Raw genomic sequence first — 17,338 nt, 5'->3', positions numbered from 1 at the left:
CCACCAAATGTCCTTCACCACTGACAGTTTGGGAGGCACTGCTCTAGACTTAGTAATTACATGAGTCAATTAATTCCCTATTTTTTAAGACAATGCGGATTCTGTTTTCTCCAATTAACACCAAAGCATCTGAACTGATACAGTGAGTGAATCAAATATAAAAATAAGAGACCACATAGACATATTGGACATTTTTTGTAGGGTATACATGTTAAATTAGACTGTGAGTGTGTGTGTGTGTGTGTGTGTGTGTGTGTGTGTGTGTGTGTGTGTGTGTGTTTTCACCTTGCTCTGATTCTGGGTAATCATTTCTTAATGTTCCTGATTGCAAAAATTTCAGGAAGAGAATAACTTCTCTTTGGTACCTTTGCCAGCTGTTGGCATTTCCCAGCCTTAGTTCTTTGATTTGAATGTGATATCATAATAAAACACATGGGAGAGATTCTAGAAGAACAGAAATTCCATTTGTGTCTCTAGGGAGAATAAGAGGAAAAAGGGTGACTTCATGTCATTCTCTGATTGTTTTTACCTTTGTATTTCAAAACGTTTCTAATATTGGGAGAATACCAATGTAATTATTATAACTTTTTTTTTTGGTCACAGCCTTTAAGGAGTTATCAGAATTATAAGTTATAAAAATATTATTTATAAGTTATACAAAATAGGTCTTTTCCTTTTTTTCCCCTAGTGAATGAAGAAAAGGGCTATCATGATTATTGTGTACATATAAATAGAATAAATGCATTTGTTAAAAGATGCAAAACTTATTTTTGTTTTTGTTTTTTTGTTTTTGGAGATTATTCTCTTCTGGTATTATTTTGATCCTAAAGGAATGTTTTTAGAGAATTTTTGTTTACCATCCCAAAGATGATCTTTAAGCTAGTGATATGAAGAAAACTGCTGTATGAAATTTAAAAAATTCAAGTATTCTTACAACAAAGACGAAATGAGCACGTCTTTTTAGCTTGGATGGAATGAAGCCACGTGACAATTGATTTATAGTGTGCACTGACATAGCCATTAAGAGCTCTGGAAGCACTACTTGTGTTGAAGGATGAGGCAGATGGGGTGTTCTAGAGAACAACTAGAGGGTTTATTTTGGCCTCAAAGCTGGTTACTATTATAAGAGATAGCAAACTGGGCAATAGCTGCAGCAGAAGGGCCTCAACAGATGAGCCTGATATATTATTTTAAGAATTTTCTTCCAAAGCCAAATCATAACACCTCATTTCTTTATATGAAGTAGAAAACACATTTTCTTATTGGACTTGCTTTCCCAGAAAATGGTAAAAGTAAATTCATAAACTTAGATCATATTGTATATAAAAATGGTGGAGCTCTTCTTTCAACGATACGATGAAACATTACATCATTGTCGTGTACCTTGTCGGTACAGACATCTCTCTGCATAAGTGGCGTTCCTTAACTGATCCCCTGGTTCATTTTTTAAATTCAGTTGTATGGCAGAGCCAGCAATACTCACCAAATATTCCATGGACTCCCCTAATTCTCAGTCTCCTCTTTAATTGACTTGGGGCCAGGTGTCTAGATTAGGCCAATGGGCCACGAGCAAAAGGGACTTTTGTCACTTCTGGTCCAAGGCAATTAAAAACAAGTCTAGGTTTCCATAATCTTCTTCCCTTTGGTGGTGACCATTTTGACATAGAGGAGTCACAGAGGGAGGCAGCCTCCATCACTGAGTCACCATGTCAAGGAGAGCAGCTGCTTCAGACATTTTATAAATCGGAAAGAAACTTTTGCCTTGAGAAGCCACTGAAATTTTGGCATTTATTTGTTACTATAGCTCAGGCTAGTGTGATGCTGATTCTTATAAGTCTTACAACCATGATAGAACTACTAACACATTCACCACTTGTAGTGTTGAGATAACCCCAGAGGCAGGGAGATTGATATCTGATGTAGATGTGGGCACATGGTGGCGTTCCTGGGGACCCTATTTAGGCATTGCTCATTTGCTGCCATACTCTTACTGGGTAAGCAGAACTGTCCTAGGAGCTTTGACGATATAAACAACAACATCAACAACAAAATGATCTTAGTCCTAAATCCGTTCAGCCCAAAGATGAGTAGCATACACTTCCTCCCTTCAATAAACTTACAGTCTGGTAGGAGAGGTTTAGGACAGGTACCAAGTAACTAAAATACAAGGTGGAGCAACAAAGAACGTTTTCTAGACTTGAGATTATAAATTGTAGATTATAACTTAGAGAAGACACATCACTCACATTAACTCAATTTAAAAAACAACATGCGTGAGTTTGTGTGTTCTAGGGTATAGTAGCACTATGGGAATTTGGAGAGTGAAGATACTGTTATGAGGTTGAGGTTTTTTTGAAGGATAATTTGTATTTTTATGTACAGAAAAGTTAGCATTGTGCTTTTATCCCAGTTTGGTGGCAAGATCTTTAGCCTTTGCCTTTCCATCTTGGCAATGAGAGCCACAGATTTTTTTTGGACCTGTGATATTGCCTCACAGTGATGGTGGATCTCTGCATATCTGTCATTATAACTGGTCCTAATAGCTTCCACCAGCTTAGCTAGAGCTCCTCTGTCTTCCGAGTTAACCTGTGCGAAGAGTCTTTCTGAAGACGAGACATCTCAGCCTGGCCCTTCCCTTGAGAATGAACTCGGGAACTCCCCTTTCATGGCCCAAGGCAGGCAGGAGGCCAGAGAGCTCAGTGGGGTCCGCAAGTGTGCCGTTGCCACCTTCTGAGCCTTCTTGTTCTCCACAAGGTGGGGACAACATTAACACCTGCTCAAAGGACAGGCGGTCTCAGTGGGGACTTCCCCTTCGTGGGTGGCTTTCTCCTAGCTGGGACAACAGCTCCTGCTTTTGTTTTGTCTCTGGGCTGGGCTTGTGGGCCAGCTTAAGCAGTTGAGTAGCCATTTGGACCCCTCCCACCCCAAGGCCTGGGTGAACTGTTTCACCAAAGGGGGGCCCTTTCAGACACTCACGGAGGAGAGCCTTTGCCACTGACAAAGCGGATGGCACAAACAGTTGCGTGCCCCATTTTGCAGGCCTACCTGGAAATGATAATTGGCTTGTGACTTAAACACTTTAAAACATTTTGCTAGCATTTAAAGTTTTGGTCAACATAATATATATACATGTTTCAAATCAACAGGTCCCGTGTCAGGCCTTTTGCCACCGAGTCACACGATGGTTTACATTTGTATGGGGGTTTTCCAACTTATTCTTAGAGAAATAAATCTGACCACTCAAGGGCAGTTTAAATCTGTACTTCTAGATTTCAACATTTGTAATATGACCGCAATATTGAATGTTTCCACTGTAGTAGATTTTTTTCTTAATTGAAAGGGGCAGATCAAATCAATTTTTATCACTTTTCTTTTTGCTGAGAAAAAATGAATTTTTCATGTGCTATAAAGACAGCACCAGCCCTTTTTGTCCCCTTTGAATAAAGGTATGATGTTAGCTATACTATGAAATTTATCCTCAGGATTCTGTAAGTAATTGTACTAAGAGACTGGTCTTTTGTCTCTGTTTTAGCTCTGTTGCTCTCTCTTACCCAACCTCTTATTAATGTACTAATGAAGAGATAGAAAAGAATAAAAATTGGGGCAGTAGACTATATATATATATATATATATATATAGTCTATACAGACTATATAGTCTCTCTCTATATATAGACTATATATATATCAATAGATTATATAAATATATCTCTATATAATATACCTATCTATATATATTTATATATACATAGATAATATAAATACAAATCTATCTACATATTATATATATATATGTATACATATATATAAATAAACCTAGGCCTGATATGCTTTTCATAAGAACTATTGTTATATGATTGTTTTAAGTGTCCATTATATATCCTCTGAACCGAATTTTCTAGTTTTTATTATATTTTCTCCTAGAAAGATAAATGAGGCACTCCATAGTGGAATAAAAAACAGATTTGGCTTTTGGGAGTTGGGAAAGTTCTGGTAAAATGCCAAGTGCTGAGCTGCAGGTTTTCAAAATTGTTTACTTTCAAACCTACAGATGTAGAAAAATATCACATAAAGCCTCATGTCATTGCTTCTGACAGGGAAATAGGTCAGCTGCCCAGGTGGTGTCTGAGGAAAAAAAACACAGAAATAGGTAATGTGTAACTCTTGTTTTCAGCTCAGACTCTTTTTGCTGTGTAAGAGGCTCTGTGGGATTGAAAATCATCACTACCACTCCTTGATTATTGTCTCTTAATCTGGTAGTCTGACTTTTATGGTTGTCGTCACAGTTATTTGAAAGATCTGATTTTTTTAAACTTTGGAAATTCTAAATTAATTCAGTGCTGATATATTCATGGTAACCTATAAAATCAACTCTTGTTCCCAAGGGGCACGGGCCTAGATCCCTTTTAATAGCAAATCGGTGTGGAATTCTAAATGCCATTATTCCGACTTCAGTTCATATGGTGAATGAACTGAATGCCCATAATGTGGGAAGCAGCAGTGGTGCGCACTGAGGGCGGGATGGGGATTTCTAGACCTGAAGGATGCCAGGTAGAAAAGTGTGGGAGGAAGGCCGGGGAGCATGAGCCTCCCAGAGATGGGGGAGAAACTCCCAGGGTTGTCTTTTCCCACATGGGGAAGACACATTTCATTAGCAGAACTGGTGGTAGCTGTGTTCTTTATCTTGTAGACAGATGATGTGATGTAAGGCGGATTTGCTACAGAGATGGGTAGTGACACTGTTTTGGAACCATTTTAAGTCCTAACAAATAGTAATGGGGGAAGTCACTGCAGTCAGGGGGTGCCCCAACCATCAGATATCTGGAAGGGAAGGAGGTCAGGAAGGTGGTGGGGTGGATTCAGACAGAGATTCTGGGATCCAAGAACATGTGGGGTTGACCCTGAAAAGGTAAGTCCTCAGTACACAGGGAAAGGATTTCTGCAGATAAGCCTCTTGCCCCATCTACAAAGCTACCTAAAGTGCCCTGATAAGCTACAATTTGGAGTTTGATGTGTCTCTTTGGAACGCCATTCAACATGAGGCAAAGCTCGAGTCTAGTATATCAGTGACTTAAACTAAATTGTCAGAAACTTCTCAGAATTTGTTTCAGAATACAGTATATACTCAAAAGATAGAAGTTAAAAAAGGGGAAATGTTTGCAACAAAAAGAATCTTGTTAACTATAAAGGAATCTACCAACACATCTAAGTCCACATCACATATTCTAAATACTCCCCCAAACATCCAAAAGTTTTTGAGTGCTAGCAGGATTTTGTTCACAAATTCTTATTGCTCAAATGAGGCACCGAAAATTCTCATCCTTTTTACAAGCGGACAAACTACAGCTCAGAAGGAGCTGGAGAAGAAAAGATTGTCCAATGTCATAAAGTGAAAACAAAAAAAAAGATCAAAAATTGATTTAACTGCATTATGCTTTGCATAATATTTTTTAAATGGCCATCTGTTTTTGTTTTAGAAATGTATTCCCACTGAGTACATCAGGTAATTCTCCAAACTCAAGAAACTTCAAGGGAAAAGAGAGAGGAGAGAAAGTCAAGCAGATTTTATCTTAAATTTTTGTCTGATTTCAATTTATTAAAAACTGAATGCTACTAATATTAATAATTTTTTGTTTTTTAAAATTGAGGCGAAACTTATGTAACATCAAAGTATACAAATCTTCAATGAATTTTATATACTTGTGTAACCACCACCTAGATTAAGTTTAGAATATTTCCAGCATACCAGAAGGCTTTCTTATTCTCTCTTCCAATCAATACCCCCAGGATCCCCCAAAAACCACACCTCTGGCCTCTGTCTATCCCCATAGATTAGTGTTTCCTGCTTTTGAACTTCAAATAAATGGGATTCTGGCTTCTTTTGCTGAACATTATGTCTGTGAGATTCACCCTTGTTTTGTGTAGCAGTAATTTGTTCTTTTACATTGCTGTGTTGTATTCCATTGTATGAATACACTACATTTATTTATCCATTCTCCTGTGGATGGACCTTTGGGTTGTTTCTGCCTTGAGGAACTATTTCGAATAATACTGCCATGAATGTTCTTCTACTTGTCTTCTAGTAAAGACAGCCACTTATTTCTGTTGGAGTTATACCCAGGAATGAAAATACCAAGTCACAGGGCATAACTCTATTTAGCCTGGTAGATACTGCTAAATGGCTTCCAAACTGGTGGAAGAATTTATCCTTCCATAGTAATGTATGAGAGTTCCAGTAGCTCCTCTTCAACACTTGGTTTTATCTGTCCTTTAATTTTGGTGTTGGGGTGGGTGTATCTCAGTGTAGTTTAAATTTGCATTTCCCCAATAACTAACGATGCTGAGCACCATAATGAATATTTACCCAAAAATCCACAATCTTACTCCTCTACTTTTATTTTTCTGTTAAGTCTTTTCAGTGCAGCCTATGTATGTAATTATACTCAGGGTAAATCTAGAATTGTGTTGTGTATTTTTACATTAAACATTTTAAAGTTTGTTATGGCCTTCATACTTATCTTTTAAAATGGCTTCTTAATATCCCACTGAGTTTGACGCAGTATAATTTACTTAGCTATTTCCCTCTTGTTGAGTATTATGTTCCTTCCCATTTTCCTCTGGCTCATTGTTGTTCAGAAGGACAAATGGAGATGTATCACCCCAGAAACTATCATTTGTGGAGGTAATGTGCCAGCTAGGTGCTTTGATAAGGGTTTAGTTTTATTTCCAGTACAACCTTCAGAAGTAAGTGTTAGCTCTATTTTACAGATGAGGAATCGGATGCCAGCCTATATTAGCTTGTTTCTTCGTGGAAGATAATTCCAGTCTTTGGATTTGGAAAAAAATTCTGTTCAGACATCAGAATGAACATAAGGTGATCTGACTCTGGGGTTCTACAGAGTTACATTCAGCTGAGAGGGTTCATGGCCAGTGAAAGCTTGACACATTTTCTTTAGGATACTGTGGTCACCTAATAAATTATAAGGGCCACATTAATTGTCTTCCAATGGGAGTGAGACCTCTGGGGTTCAAATCTCAGCTCCCACCCTTATTCACTGGGTAATCTTGGGTGAGTTATTCAATTTCTCTTCACCTCTGTTTTCTCATCTGTAAAATGGATATAATAGCCACCTCCAGGGCTGCTGTGAAGATAAATGAACTAATATGTAGGAAACCTTTAGCATAGTGCCAGGCACACAGCACTCAGTGAGAATCAACTCAGATTCAATCATCCCCTAATTTTCCTGTATCTTCCCAATACTATAAGGCTCATTATTTTTAGCTAGAAGTCACCTTAGAGATCATACAGGCTAGTGCTTTACAAACTTGCTAATTTCTTCTTCCTTTTTAAACAATGGACTCTTTTTTTCCTAGTACAAGGTACGTGGAACTCTAGCATCTAAGGCTGCTGCCACTGGCTGCCAGTGAGCACATGACCTTTCTGAGCTGAAGGCTCCTCTTTTATATTCCTCAAGGAATAGGGTGAAGGGAGAACGCATTCACAATCAGAGGTGTTACTACCTCGTTACTATGCCAGATAAGTGCTGTTGTAAGCATGAATCTGGGCCCAAACCCATTCATTTTATCCATGAGGATGCTGAGTTCTATGGCAGTTGCCAATGACAAGGAAACTTAAAAGTGGCAGAATTAGAACTTGAACTTAGAGTCAGTGGATTTTCAGCTATGCTGGTTACATTTTACTGCCTCTCTAGCAAGAAGAAGGAAATGATGGGAAGAGCACTGGACTTGGAAACAGGAGACCTGGGTTTGGGTCTTGGCTTTGCCTCTAGTTTTATAATCATCAGGACACTTGCTATCATATTTGTCCAGCTCACAGGCTTCCCCTTTCTCTACAGACTACCCTCTTCAAGTTTGTGCCAAACGGCTCCACCCTTTGTCCATAGCTAATGGGCACTGTTTGATTATTTTGAAGGAAAACTGGCTCCTTAGTCCTCAAAGGTCCACTCCTATGTAAAATGCAGGTGTAGGTCTAATTAGAATCAGCTGATGGAATCATGTTGCCCTTGGTAAACTTGGCTAGAAATGAGATTCCTTCTGAATCTTGACACAAATCTATATTTTAAAGAGTAACAATACCCTGGATGCCATAGGCTTAAATATGGATTTGTAGTGTCACAATTAAATTCTATTCTTTGTTGGCCCAAGGCTGGTCTTTCACCTCTTTCAAGAGTCAGTCTTTGGGATGTCCTTAGCATGCATGGGAATTCTTTTCTGATCTGGCCTTATATGATTTTCTTGCCTCATCTTCCCCCGCTGCCAAGTACGTACACACTTAAATACTTGTCATTCCCCAGATACTCCATACTCTCCTTGCTTTGCCTTTGAACGTGATGTACCTTTTCGCCGGAATGCCCTCTCCTGTTGGGCTAACTGCCATCTATTGCTCAAGACCAAGTTCCATGTGTCAGTTCTTCTGGATGGCCTCTCCTGACCCAGCTGGCTGCCCTCCTCTGTGCACTCATAGATTACAACCTACTGGTGTTCTGTTGTGGTGGCTGGTTCTCTTGTATGGCTCCCCCACTAACTGTGAGCTCCTTGAGTGTAGAAATGTAAACTATTCATCTCAGTATTTCTATGACTTAGAAGAACCAATGGTATAACAAAAACAATTCATAAATATTTGCTGAATGAATAAAGAAGGAATAATTCTTCCTGACAGGAGAAGACAAATACTATAGAGACATTATTACATAGTGGTGGTCAGTCCTGTTGTAACCTCTGTTAGAATTGAAACTGTGACCTTTAATAAGTGACTTCCTGAGATTCAGTAGTTTTAAAACAAGTTTCAGTAAGGTGCCTTTGAACTTGAATTTCTAGTTCTTTTGGAATTTAAAATCCCTTTGCTCACTTTTGTTTCTGAAATTGTTATAAACCAGAGGCAATCTCAAATTCAATCTGGTTGGGTTATTATATAAACCTACTAATTACTTGTCTTCAGGCTTGTATTTGCACTTATAACAATCATATACATTATTAAGATTTGGAAAAAGTATTCCAGAACCCAATGATGCAAGACTGCTACCACCCTTATTAAAAAGAAAGAGTAAATTGAATAGATATTTGCTCTTTATTCCTATTTAGAGAATGTTCCCATGTCAAGCTTCATTAAATAGAGAAAGCCATTAGAATTGTTAGGTTTTTAAGTTCCTTAGTCCTTTCAAACAATGGTTCTTATCAACAAAGTGGGTATAGAGGAAATATACCTTAACATAACAAAGGCCAATATATGACAAGACACAGCTAACAACATATTCAATGATGAAAAGCTGAAAGCTTTTCCTCTAAGATCAGAAACAAGGTGCCCACTCTTGCCACTTTTATTCAACATAGTACTGGAAGTCCTAGTCACAGCAATTAGGCAAGAAAAAGAAATAAAGGCATCCAAATGGGAAAGGAAGTAGAAGAACTGTCACTGCTTGCAGATGACATGAAACTATATATAGAAAACTCTAAAGACCCCCACAAAAAAATTGTTAGAACTAGTAAATGAAGTCAGTAAAGTTGCAGGATACAAAATGAATATATCGATCTGTTGCATTTCTACACACTAGTAACAAATTATCAGAAAGAAAAATTAAGAAAATAATTCTATTTACAACCGCAACAAAAATAATAAATTACCTAGAGATTATCATACTAAGTGAAGTAAGTCAGAGAAAGACAAATATCATATGATATCACTCATATGTAGCCTCTAATTTAAAAGATACTAATGAACTTTATTTACAAAATAGAAACAGACTTACAGACATCAAAAATGAATTGATGGTTACCAAAGGGGAAACATGGGGAGGGGCGAATAAATCAGGAGCTTAGGATTAACATACACACTACTATACATAAGACGGATAACCAGTAAGGACCTACTATATAGCACAGGGAACTCTACTCAATATTCTGTGATAATCTATATGAGAAAAGAATCTGAAAAAGAATGAATATATGTATAACTGAATCACTTTGCTGTATACCTGAAACTAACACAACATTGTAAATCAACTATACTCTGATGAAATTAAAAAAAAATTACCTAGGAAAAAGTTTAACCAAGGAGGTAAAAGATCTGTACACTGAAAATTATGACACTGATGAAAGAAATTGAAGGAGACATGAATAAATGGAAAGATATTCTGTACTCATGGATTGAAGAATATTGTTAAAATGTCCATACTACCCAAAATAATCTACAGATTCAGTGCAATTCCTATTAAAATTCCAATGGCATTTTTCACAGAAATAGAACAAACACTCCTAAAATTTGTATGGAACCATAAAAGACCCTGAATAGCCAAAGCAACCTTGAGAACAAAGCTAGAGGCATCATATGTTTGTAGATAGAGAGGACAGATTGTTGCTAGAGGTGGGCGATGGGGAGTGGGTGAATAGGTGAAGATGGGTAAAAGGTACAAACTTGTAGGTATAAAATAATTAAGTCATAGCGATGTACTTTACAGCATGGTGACTATAATCAAGAACACTGCATTATATATTTGAAAGTTGCTAAGAGAGCAGATCTTAAAATTTTTTTATGACATGGAAAAAAATGTGTGACTATGTGCGGTGATGGTTGTCAACCAGACTTATTGTGGTGACCATTTCACAATATATACAAATGTTGAGCCACTGTATTGTACACTTGAAACTAATATTTCAGTTATATATCAAAAAATCATCTTAAATTTCAAAAATTAATACTTGTTTCTTTGCTTCTTTGTTTTTGACCAGAACCACATAGCATCACCAAAATTGTCTACTCAGGAAGAATTTGTAATGAGTTTATATGATGAGATTTCATTGAGTTAACTACCTCCCCCAAATAACATCCCTTGTTTTGAAAACCTTGAAGTTCAGATAGCTGTTATTCCTTTGTTAATTTGTCTTCTAAGTGAAATGCAAAGTCCTGTCAGGTAAGATTTATTTTTATTGTGGCAGTGGTGGGGAAGTGAAGAAATTTTATCTATATTCTGTTTTCTGTTATTCAGATATATCATTTTCCTATATTAACAAGGAATGTAGGAAATACACTGTGCTTGTTTGAGGTTTCACAAAATATCCTCTAGTTTCTAATGTTGTGTTTGTGGTCTATGTTGATCGATCATATCACATGAAAGTCTGTCTTTGGGCCTCTCGCCTTCTGAGATGGCCCGTATTCTGTCTGTGGAGTGTGTATCTTCCTGAATAAACCTTTCTCCTCTTTACTATGGTTCACTCTTGAGTTCTTCCCTGGGCGAAGCCAAGAACCCACACTTGGTGGCCGTCCCAGGGACTCGCCTGAGACCTGGGATGTGACCCTTCTCTCCAGCCCCACATTCTTTCCTGCAACATCTTTTTTGGTGTCCAGCTTGGGACCTCAGAGGGCATAATCTTGATCTTCCTGTTGGGCTATGGCTCCTCTCTGAGCGTGGCTGTGACCTGTCCTGAGCCATGTAGATTCAAGTAGGAGTTGGCAAAGACCAGTTCTCTGGCCAGGAAGGAGCCCACCAAGACCAAGACTTTTCTCCCCTCGATCTTTCTCATTCTCCTATTGCTCTGTCTCTTTGGACTTGAGAAGATCCACCAAGACGACATCCAAATTAAGACCACGTGACAAGTGTTGACAACTTGGTTGGGTGAATTTCCCCTCTGTGGCTCCTCGAGCCCAGTTCCCCCTCCCTACTTGTTTTTAGTCCCAGTTCGGTTCCAGGACGCTGGAACTACGTCGGCCCACGTTGGGGGGACTCCTTGAGTCCTCCTCTAGATTTGCAGCCGGCCCTCCCCGAGTGCTCTCGGGCTTATGGCCTCATTGCGCCCCCAAGAGGATGTTGGGGGAGAGCACTTCCGTTGTGGAGGTCACAGGCGGACCTTATCAACCCCTGAGCGGAGGTAGCGGGCGAGCACCTTTCTCAGTGGGCTTACGAACCTCTGGCCTAGGAAGTGTCATGGCTGTACACCTTCCTTTCTCTTCTGGGAAGCGTCGTGGCTGCACACCTTCCCTCCTTCCCTGGATTTCTCTTATATCCTCCGACTTCTCTCTTGACTTCTTGGACTATTGATCCTTGAGCTTCCTTGCTGGCTTTGCCAGGAGGTTGTGTGTTGCCTTTTGCGTCTGTGGAGAGGTAGGCCTCCTCAACATCACAAGGGCCATATCCTGAGGGGAGCTTTTGCCTTGTATTGTTATCACTGCCTTGTGGCACTCGAGCCCTACCCTTCGGCTCTATTTGTTTCTCTTTCTTTTGTTTCAGTGATAAAGGTAATCCATTTAGTTGGCTCAGGGCCTAGGTCTCCTCTTTCTCTCTCTGAAGGATTTAGGCCCTGAAACTCTGGTTGCTTTTTCTCCCACTGGCTCTGGTTCCTTTCCCTGACTAATCCAAGGGGCCTACTCAGGCTCACCAACCAGGCAGATATCGGGTGCTCACAGGGACCCCACTGTTGACACTGGGAGAACGCCAGGACAAATAACTACCACCTCGCTAGGATCCATCAGACTCTTGTCAAGACATCCTAATAAAAAATGGGGGCAACTACAAGCACCCCAAAGGACTCCCCGCTAGGATGCATATTAGCTAACTGGGGAAAATTTAGACAGGATGGTTTAAGAAAAAAATTAATTTTTATTTGCAATACTGCATGGCCCCAATACAAAATAGGGGACGAAGAGATTTGGCCAAAAAAAAAAAAAGGCTGGACCTATTTTGTAAAAGGGAAGATAAATGAGGGGAAGTCCCATACATCCAAGGGTTCATGACCCTATTCCAAAATCCAGGTCTAAAGAACTCCTGCCAGGTGTGCTTGGCGCACATCCCTTCAAAGTGCCTTCTTCCCCCACAGGAGGCTGATGTTTTATTTATTTATTTATTTTTTAATTAATTAATTTATATTTTTGGCTGCGTTGGGTCTTCATTGCTGCGTGTGGGCTTTCTCTAGTTGCGGTGAGCTGGGGCTACTCTTCGTTGTGGTGCGCAGGCTTCTCATTGCTGTGGCTTCTCTTGTTGCAGAGCACAGGCTCTAGGTGCACGGGCTTCAGTCGTTGTGGCTCGCAGGCTCCAGAGTGCAGGCTCAGTAGTTGTGGCGCGCGGGCTTAGTTGCCCTGCGGCATGTGGGATCTTCCCGGAGCAGGGCTCGAACCCGTGTCCCCGGCATTGGCAGGCGGATTCTTAACCACTGCGCCACCAGGGAAGCCCTGAGCCTGATGTTTTAGATGATCCTCTTATGAGTCCACCTCCTTGGGGTCCATAACCGAGAACTCCTACCTCCCCCAATTCTGACCAGGACACTGTCTTCTGGACTGTTTAACCTTAATGCCCCATCTGGGGAGCTGGAGATCCCAGCCCACCATGAATCAGCTCATGGATTTGGCCTTTGGAGTATTTAACAATAAAGATAGTGTTGAAGAGGCAAAATGGATTCAGGGACAACAGCTAAAAGCACAATTACTGGAGGCAGCTCTACCCCTGCACCACCTCAGATGGTAACACCTCAGGGTTACCATCCCTTGGGAAGACCCATGGTGAGGACAGGATCCAGGAAGCCTGGATCGGAGCCACTGTCTCACTGAGAAAGTGTCGGTTTTAAGTGCAGCCAGAAGGGCGACAGGAAGGGCAAATACTCCCTCTGTGGGAAAAATCCACCAAGATCCTGCCCGATATGAAAACGAGAGAGCCACTGGAAATGGGACTGCCCCCAGTCCCAAAGGGGACTTGGGGCTCCCAAATCGATGATGACTGAGAGGACCAAAGACTGACAGGGCCCGGGACCCTCCCTGGCTCCCAAAGGACACCTGATCATTTCTCCGGAGGAGCCTTGGGTAACCGTTGACATGGCAGGTAGGAGAGTTATTTTCTTATTAGATATGGGGGCTGCCTGCTCTGTGCTGATTTCCCTGGACCCTTGTTCTCCCAATTCTGTATGATAATGGGGATTGATGGAAAGCCCAAAACCAAGCGATTCACCCCTCCCCTCCACTGCTCGCTAGGAAATTTTACCTTTGCACTTCATTTTCTGCTCGTGCCTGAGTGCCCTGTCCCCTTGTTGGGAAGGGACTTGCTCACTAAATTCCAGACAACAGTCCAAGCTGGAGACCCTTATGGGTTAGAAAACAATTGCTCTTGGCCGGAGGAATCCACCTCAGTCCCAAGCCAGAGGAGGTCTCCATCCCACCCCAATCTAAGTTCTTAAACTATGGGCTGTTAAACTTGTTCACAGTGTTAAAATGTCACCTTCTTCTGCAGTGCCCAGAACCCAGACTTCCAATATCTCTTTTCCTTTGAGTGGACAAATCCAGACAATGTAATGCCATGAATGCCTCCACTCTCTGTGCTTATAAAATTCAAGCCTAGGGTGCCTACAGGTTAGGAATGGAACGGACAAAAAAAGGGGGGGCAGCTAAAAATTGTCCACTACCTTCAGAAATGGGATCACATGAGGCTGCAGGCAAGCCTCCGCAGATCAAAGACCTGACTGAGGGCCACAATTAAAGAATTTCTTAAACCCAGGGAGGAACCCCAAAAGTGTTTGAAAATAGAGTATCAAAATGGGAGGCTACCGGTATGACTAAACTAAGCATACCTGTTAGGAATTTTTGGGGAGACCTTCTCCCCTAAGCTAAATCAGGAAAAGTAAAACATTCCAACATAGGTGAATGGGTATATCAGTCCTTCAATATCACTGAGGTGGCCACCCAATTCTTTGAGGGGGAAAAAAACCCCAAACCTGTCCTTGTTTTACAAATCTAGTCTTTATAGGACCAGAGGTGTGGCTCCCAAAATAATCCAAAGCCCACCAATCCTTTTACCTCTCCCCAAACCTTCCCTATTTATCTTAAGAGGTTTATAAGTATTGAACAAAGGGGGAACAAACTCATCCCAGGAGGAACTTGTCTTTCTCCTCCCATGCCTTTGAAATGCAAATGTTCTACCTGGTTTTTCTCCAGGAACTCTTATCTCTGCCATCTTTTTTTTTTTTTCTGCCATCTTTTTAAAATACAAATTTTGAAAAACGGGGTGATGTGGAACTTGTCAAACACAAATTGAAATCTTAAGCATCTTTTCCATAAATGTTAGTAAAAAGGGTTTAGCCATCTAGACAAGTGACCTTGATTTGTTCCATCTGCCAGAAACCCAATTTAAATCCACCCTCTTTTGTAACTGATGGGTTTTACATTGTTGTACCTGACTCAGGGCTGAAATTTTGGAATGGGAACTATGAGGTCTCCGTGTCCGTTTGTGTGTTCGTATGTATCTATACGTGGCAATACCATACATCTATGTTGTAGATGTATGGTATTGCCAAAAATTAATTTCTAAAAGAGCTCTATTTAATTGATTTAAAGGAAGTTGAGCACTTATATAAATATTCAGAAATAGAAAATAATCTGGCCAGAATGAATTTCAGGTTCATGTCATCTGGAAAATATTCAGTACTAAACTGGTATCTTGTATTGAAGGTGGCTTAAGCTTGTTTTGATTAATATAGACATGTCTTTAGAGTCATCAATGTTAAGTATAATACTTCTGTTGTACATAGGCTTACTAGAGGTCAAATAAAACCTTATTATATCTGTTGCAAATTTGTCAACAAGAAAAGTAACTCGACGTGAAAAAACTTTTAAGGAAAGTGAGATATATGTTTTCAGTGAAAGAAGGTTTGAGGAATAAAAAAAAAAACTGAAAAAAGTTGTGCACGATCAGGATTTTCTAAGATTGGATTAAATTTAGTTGGATTAATGGACTTTGCTCGGAATGGGCTGAGGAAAGACTTGGGTTCAGTTTCTCTGTTAAGAGAACAAAGTTTTCTTGCAATGCTGCTTTTGATAACGGATTGTGTGAGTTTCTTTGCCTTTAAGTGATCTGTATTTGCTTTTGAGATCTCTTGTAACTTTGGTTAAAAAAATAAGTATTGTCTCACAGTGACCTATGATGTTATTTAACCAAATGTTTTGAAACTTTTGGACAAACTTCCCAAATATCAAATTTTAATTCAAGTTCTTTTGACTTCCAGCTAACTTTGGGGTGTTTAGAGGGACCCTGAGCACCTCAGAGAGAAATATTTAACTAGTATTATTTGGTGTGTTAAATTACATGGAGAGCATTATCACATGAGTGACAAACCTATGTAAAATATACTCTGTGGATGAATGCTATTAATGTAGACATTCTAAACATTATGTAAAGTTTCTAAAATTTGGATATGTCCTGGTATAATGCTATAGTTCTAGTAATTATCTTAAAATGTTGTATGTCACAACAGTAAGCAAGCTTTTTTATCAATTACACTGTAATCAGATGTCTAACCGTGCTTTTTAAGTCTTCTGTCATTTGTAGACAGTTACTGTTGTCCAGATGCTTCATCAGTGATTCATCTTCAAGAAGATTCATAGGAAGGCTATGGAAGCAGTTACAACTGTTCCACAATTGTCATGTGCCAATATTATATAATGTGCCAAAATACATAATTTTAAAATTGTTCTGTAAGTAAAGGGGTCATGGAATAATGACACTCTGGTAGTTGTTGGGATTTTCCTATTGGCTTCATGTGGCAGGTACTGGATATTTCTTACTCATTTTAAATATGTCTCTTTTATTAGAAAAACATTTTTTCTTTTGTCAGAAGAGCCTTCTTCCATTTTCCTTGCTAATAAATAGTTGGCATTTAAAAAAAAAAAAATGACGACGGCTATGCGAGGATTCCAGTCCATACCACCTTAAAACAAGGAGCTGTCCTGCCCCTGGGTCCCCTAGATCAGGCATCCAGAGATTTTTACTCCCTGACGGGCAGGGTCGACACCCCTACTCAGCCCTGAAGCAGCTACAGAACATGGACCGTTGCCTCTCTGCTTCCCATAAGAATATGGGAGTAAAATCTCTTCGGAGGGAATGAAACAGGAAGGGGGCAGGGGACAACCTTTAAAAGAGTGACATAGCCATTGAGGACACGACATAAACTGGTTAGAACCAACTAGGTCCAAGATGGCAGATGACTGACTTCCACCAGACCTTGAGTCTCAGTATACGCTCATTGTAACACATCAGCAAGCTAAATGACCCACCCACAGGCGCCATGACAGTTCCAAGGCCGACCATAGAAGGCCAAAAAAATGTGGGGTGGCCCAGTTCCTGGAAATCCCCACCCTTTCCCCCCAATAGTTGGAATAATCCTCCCACTCATTAACCTATGAAATTACCCATGCCTATAAAAACTGACAATCCCACACCCTGGGGCCTCTTGCCTTCTGAGATGGCCCACACTCTGTCTACGGAGTGTGTATCTCCCCGAATAAATCTTTCACTTTACTATGACTTGCTCTTAAATTCTTTCCTGTGCAAAGCCAAGAATCCACACTT

The 17,338-nt window shown here is 40.0% G+C and overlaps 1 pseudogene; it reads right to left on the bottom strand.

Annotated features, from left to right (window-relative positions):
* Nucleotides 1-2,401: 2,401 nt before the first annotated feature.
* LOC109547577 (large ribosomal subunit protein eL8-like) overlaps nt 2,402-17,338 on the bottom strand; it is a 132,906-nt pseudogene continuing 117,969 nt past the window's right edge.

This window comes from Tursiops truncatus, chromosome 18, assembly GCF_011762595.2.
Source record: "Tursiops truncatus isolate mTurTru1 chromosome 18, mTurTru1.mat.Y, whole genome shotgun sequence".
NCBI classification, from domain to species: Eukaryota; Metazoa; Chordata; class Mammalia; order Artiodactyla; family Delphinidae; genus Tursiops; species Tursiops truncatus.
Note: the sequence above shows the minus strand (reverse complement) of the source record. Positions and strands in the feature narration are given on the sequence as shown.